This window comes from Bidens hawaiensis, unplaced genomic scaffold (genome assembly GCF_021521415.1).
Source record: "Bidens hawaiensis isolate Kalapana, Puna unplaced genomic scaffold, B.hawaiensis_p1.1 tig00023984_1, whole genome shotgun sequence".
Taxonomy (NCBI): domain Eukaryota; kingdom Viridiplantae; phylum Streptophyta; class Magnoliopsida; order Asterales; family Asteraceae; genus Bidens; species Bidens hawaiensis.
In genome coordinates, this window is record NW_027493768.1 from 61,795 (window position 1) to 67,794 (window position 6,000).

A 6,000-nucleotide genomic window follows, 5' to 3' on the forward strand; every position below is an offset into this window, starting at 1 on the left:
TAACTAATAGTATGACGTTTTAAGTTAATAAATGTCATGGATTAAGTTTTTAAATCGGTTTTATATAAATTTCAATTTTTAGACCAAAAACGACCGTTTTAGCCTCGTTTTAAGCCGAATTAAACATTTAACCGAGAAACGAACTGAACCAGATTATCCAAAACATTATCCGGATTTCGGAAATCCAAGTTTGTGGCCAAGAATGAACTTGTGGGTCCCACCCCACCCCATTACAATTTCCGATCGGCCTCCATGGCCCTCATTTTCTTTTTTTTTCTTTTTTCAATCAACTCTCTCAAAGCTTCATCAAATCCTCTCAACTCCTTGATCAAAAACCGAGACTTTTAACAAGAAAAACCAAGGTAAAGATCGAATTATATACGTTTCCATCTTCGTTTCTTGAGTTTGTTTGCAAGAAAATGAGGTTTCAAAGATGAAAACCGATTCTTGCATGATCAAGTGATGTATACGGGTTATACAAGGGATCTTGGTCCAAGAAAGGAGTTAAACGAATCAAAAACGAATTTTTACGGTTAAATCTTTGTTTTAGTATCATAACCGTAACCATGAAAGAAATGGCTTGATCGTGAGTGTAACTTGCTTGGTATTGTGGTATGTTGTTTGTAGGCTCTGTATTTAGTGGTAGATAAGGCGGAGATATGAGTTTGTAGCTTGTAGTGGCGGAAAACGAAAGGTATATTCGGTTATGTTCGGTTATGGGAAATTTGGACAGATTGTTGATGCTTTAGAGTTAGGTAATGAAATTTTACAGAGGTGTTAAACACATGAAAATATGAGTTCTGTGAATTTTTGGTAATTTTTGGATAAAGGATGAATATTTGGTGAATTTAATGCTCGGTTTTGGCCAAAAATGGTGAAAAATAGTTAAATATCATGAAAAATTCTGGAAAATTTCATATAAGCTTTTCATATCATGTATAAGTCACACACAAAATTTTAGGTCCGTTGGAGAAGTCTAAGTAGGCTTTTTGGTTAAACGAGTTCTAGGGATTTCTAGCTCGGTTTTGGAAAAAGGGCATGTAAAAGAAGATTTTGGTTCTGGAAAAATTACAGGGGACTATGTGGATGGCAGGGAACATCCAGGAAAAATTTGGGATTTTTCTAAGGTCGTTTGGTATTTACGACATATTTAGTGTTTAAATGGTGTTTAAAAATAGATAAATAAATTTTAAATATAAGAATTAATTCTGGAAATATTTTTATAAAATTCCTCACTATTAAAAAGTGATTTGTGCAAAATTTCAAGATCCGAGAGTAACGGATAATTAATCGTGCTAATTATCAAACTTTTAAAGTTAAAACGCGTAAACCGGTGAAGTTCGCTTAAGCGAGCTGACTGGTGTATAAAAACCTTAAAAATGGACTATTTTCATATAATTGAGTTAAACAAGTAAAAATGAATCATCCGAAAATAAGTCGAATGATTTGGGTATTTTTAACCGATTTAACAGTTTCCGGTACGCCAAAGACGGAAACGGGTCCCGCGGCCAATCGGGACGTCTAAACCGAGCTATAATTTCACATTTTAAATTAAATTATCAGACAACCACTATTTTCGAGTCGTGTGTGACCAAACTCATTTTTGAAACATAAAACGGATATTCGTGCTAGGCACGCAAAACGAGAAAACGACTAATAGAAATTGTGACCATGGAACTCTAAACGACATCACAATCTGAGTCCGGAGAAGTATTTCTGGGTTAACATTGCCCCCGAAACAGGTACAGTCCTGGGTTAACAGTGTCCCAGATGTACCGATTGATAAGGTTAAAGATTATATAAACAATAATTGTATAATAACGATCGTAGGGATCATATTACAGATTGGACGTGTTAATTGATAATGATTGTTGTTACCTGCTTGCATGTGCTAAGGTGAGTTTCACGAGCCCCTTTTTACTGAAATGTTTTAAATATTTTCCCGGGGCGGAAAGCATGTTTCTATCAAAATGATTAAGTACATGCTGAACGCATTGAAATGAATGTATTTATATAATGTTTATTTTACGGGAATCGTACGGTAATGTATTAAAATGGTAATTGTTTGAGTTGTTAATATTGTAAGGTCCCGCAACAGTGTTCTGGGTTAACAGTGTCCCCAGAGGTTATTGGAAGTTTCTGGGTTAACAGTGTCCCCAGAGGTTAGTGGGAGTGTTCTGGGTTAACAGTGTCCCCAGAGGTTATTGGAAGTTCTGGGTTAACAGTGTCCCCAGAGGTTATTAAATGTATTTATGGGTTAACAGTGTCCCCAGATAATATTATATTATGATATGGATTTATCATGGTTTACTAAAATTGTGAAACTCACCAACTATTCGTAGTTGACCCGTTTTCTCACATGTTTTTCAGGTACAATTTAGATGAAGTGATTGCTTACGTGCTAAGTGCTTGATGTGTGTAAGATTTGTGTGCGGGATGTTAGGATACATTATAACAGATAGAATTATGAATCGTATTGTATGATGTGTGTATCACCTAGACGGTAATGAAAGATGAGATAATGTAATTTTGAAGTATATTAATGCATTCAGTTTTCTTTATAAACAATGTGGTTGATATCAGAGGTGTCTGTCGCATTCCGTTTACGTTTCCGCTGCGGTTGCGGGGTGTTACAGAACTTGGTATCAGAGCCATTGGTTATAAAAGAATTAGGATGTCTTTAAAAGATACCTAAAATATAATCAGTAGCTCAAGCATTATAGGATCTGAATATCAACTAATAATAGATAGTGACGAGTATCGGGATGAACTCGGTCGAACAAGTAAGTTATTATGGTCCGGAACATAATAACAGACTTGTCTGCACGAGGGAATTCAGGGGAAGTCACTGGGTACATTAATAGGTAAAAATGGCAATATATGTGTAAAGTATATAATATTATTTATACGTGCTAAGGTGTATATATATATGTGCGTATCTTGTGGGTACAAGTATTGAGAAATAGGACCCGGATAAGGAACCGGGGGATGAAATAATAAAAGTACCGAGGATGCTGAAATTTCTAGAGCATCGGTTGATGATAAGTCCGACTTATCGGGCCATAGTTATGATAGTACCAAGTTAAATCTCCCGTTTGACATTAATCAGAAATATTGAGTAACCGTCACTCCCAACAAAAAATTAGTAGATCCCTTACCCTACCAACACCGGTACCGTATATCCTAACAACCCCCTGTGTTCACCCGCACCGCCGACCCTCACGTACGGATGGACCTGTACCTGACCCCATTCTTATTCCATTAAGGTAAAGGAGTAAATAAATAAAATAAAATAATATATTGAAATATATATATATATATATGTATTGCTCACTCACAAACATATGAGACAGACCAACTTCAGATCGAGAATTACCGATTTTAGCAAACTTAGAACGCCTGAGGACATTGACTGAGCATGTGTAGAGCTTCCCATAATAGTAATTAATAATATTTGAAGGCAACCCATGTTACGCAATTACCTTGAACCTTGCAACTCCCTATGTTAGCCTTACATCCGTTAGATGTTTACACCCATGTATGCTCGAATAGAATGATTACCTATACACAAAGAAGTGTTGGAATCATTATAGCATAGTTGGTTGTTTGTTCGTAGGAAGTATACCGTGTATGCCGGATATACAAATAGACACGGATATTATAACTCCGTGGTACGTAATCATTTGGTGCTCACGGTGAGCATGTATCGGTTATGCTGACATGCAGACGGATATTGAAATCAAGCATATAAAACATTGTTCTTTGTTGAGAAGATCTATATGTCAGATGGTGACAAGGGTTATGAACCATATTTAGACGTTAACCGACGTCAGGTTAAGTCTATATGTTATTATATTTGTGGGACATATATACTAGATGCCGGTATGTGTAATATATATGATAATATTTGGTGTGTATGTGTACCTGTTGTTATGATTGAGCTGGTAACGAGTTATATGGTGAGATTAGTATTGATTACTGCGTACGGGATGAGTACGGCAGAATGACATAAAAAGAGTAACTCCAATGATGGAGATTGATATGATTCAGTTGATTGCTCAAAGATAGCAGATGATGATACCGAATGTTGTACCACAGATCACTGCTAGTGTTGATGCAAATGTGATCGCAGACTTATAGATCGAGCAATCACATGATTATGAATATTTCAATTCTTAGTGTTATTACCAAGAGTGATAATGTCCCACCGGATACTATTGTGACTACAAGTATTAGTTATAAACTAAACATGAATAGTAGTCGTAATGAATTAGATCCGGTATGAAGGATATGTTGTTGTTTGTGGTAAGGAAATCATTAATAGTTACTGATGGTAAAGGGAGGGATAGATTAGCGAGTGGATAGAAAAGATCGAAATGTTTAAGGATGTTGGTAAGAGTCTAAAACATTGTGTAGTGAAATATGCTACAGATATGTTGGTAGATTATGTTGTGTCGTGATGGAACACGATGGTACAAAATTATAGTTAGAAAATTTTTACTCAGATGATATGGTCAGAATTTAAAATTCTTGTGCTAGAGCACTTTTATTCGAGTAATTGAGTTCAGAGTTGGAAACTGAGCTATGGAAGATAGAAATGTTGTGTGCTGATCACTTAGAACACGCTAATCGTTTGAAGGAATTGTCATGTCTGATAACATGGCTAATTACTCCTGAAACTAAGCGAAGTGAGCGCTATATCGGGGACTAATTCCATCGATAACGAGTATAGTCAATCCTGTAAAACATACAACCTTCGGAAGGGTTGTGTCACAAGCCAGCATTGATATATTTGACTCTATGGAAGCGGACTGGAAGGACGTTAGGTGAGACGTCGAGTGTTGAAGAAGAGAAATGATAAAGGTATAGTGCAAGATGGGCTTTTGAATAAGTAAGTATGTCCTACAACCCAGAATTATACTAAGACTAGTTCTGGTGTGAAAACATGAACCGCATGAGAGGTCCTTCCCTAAATGTGGAAAATATGGTTATCGGCAGGAAGAAGAATGTCGAGTGATAGTAGGCCACATGTGTGGTAAAGATGGACGTAATTCCCCAATTGTAGAACCAATTGAAGCCATGTGAACCGGCGACCCCAACCCATTCGTGTACAACCACTCCGAACCCAACAGCTTCAATAACCATCCATCCAAAGAAATCAAAGGATGCCAAACAGTGGTACTTGCTATGAATGTGGCAATACAGAACGTTTCAAGAGAAATTGCCCAAGGTTGAACCAAGGTGTCGTTGGAAGACGAACCTCATGACAAGCATCAACCTCTGATCAAGCAAGGAGCCGTACTTATGGGAGTAATTCGAATGAAGCACGTCATGATCCCAAGGTGGTATTAAGTATGTTGTAATTTCAAATCAATAGGCACCAGTGATATTTTTACGGTCGTCGATAGTAGTTAATTCCTGTTAATCTCCTACCCTTTGGAAAGATACCGATTAGTGAAACTATAGAACCCTGTACTGTAGAATCGCTAACGGTAAATCCCTAATGGTTAACTAAATTGTTCGGAATTGCCCTATTATTCTGAACGATTAATCCTTCCTTATCGACCTACGACCAGTAAAGTTAAGAAGTTGGACGTAACAGCTAACATGGATAGGTTAACTCAACATGAAGCTGAAATCAAATATGAAAAGAAGATGATTAGAAGCTCTCCTTTGGACGATGAAGCGATTAGATACAGAGAAAAGTGTACGGTATTATGTTACCACTCTAATCTCATCTTGAGGTGTTATAATATTTACGACAAGAAGACGTGGTATACTTAACAAACGCGATTGCCAAAGTATTTAAAAGAAAACATATAGAAGATATCCCGATGGTATGCGAATCCCACAAGTTTTCCCAGAAAAACTTCCTGGATTACCGCCAACCCGACAGGTCGAATTCAGAATCGATTTAATGCCTCAAGCTGGCCCTGTTGCTAAAGCACCCTACCGACTTACACCGTCTGAAATGCAAGAATTGTTGGATAAGATTTTATA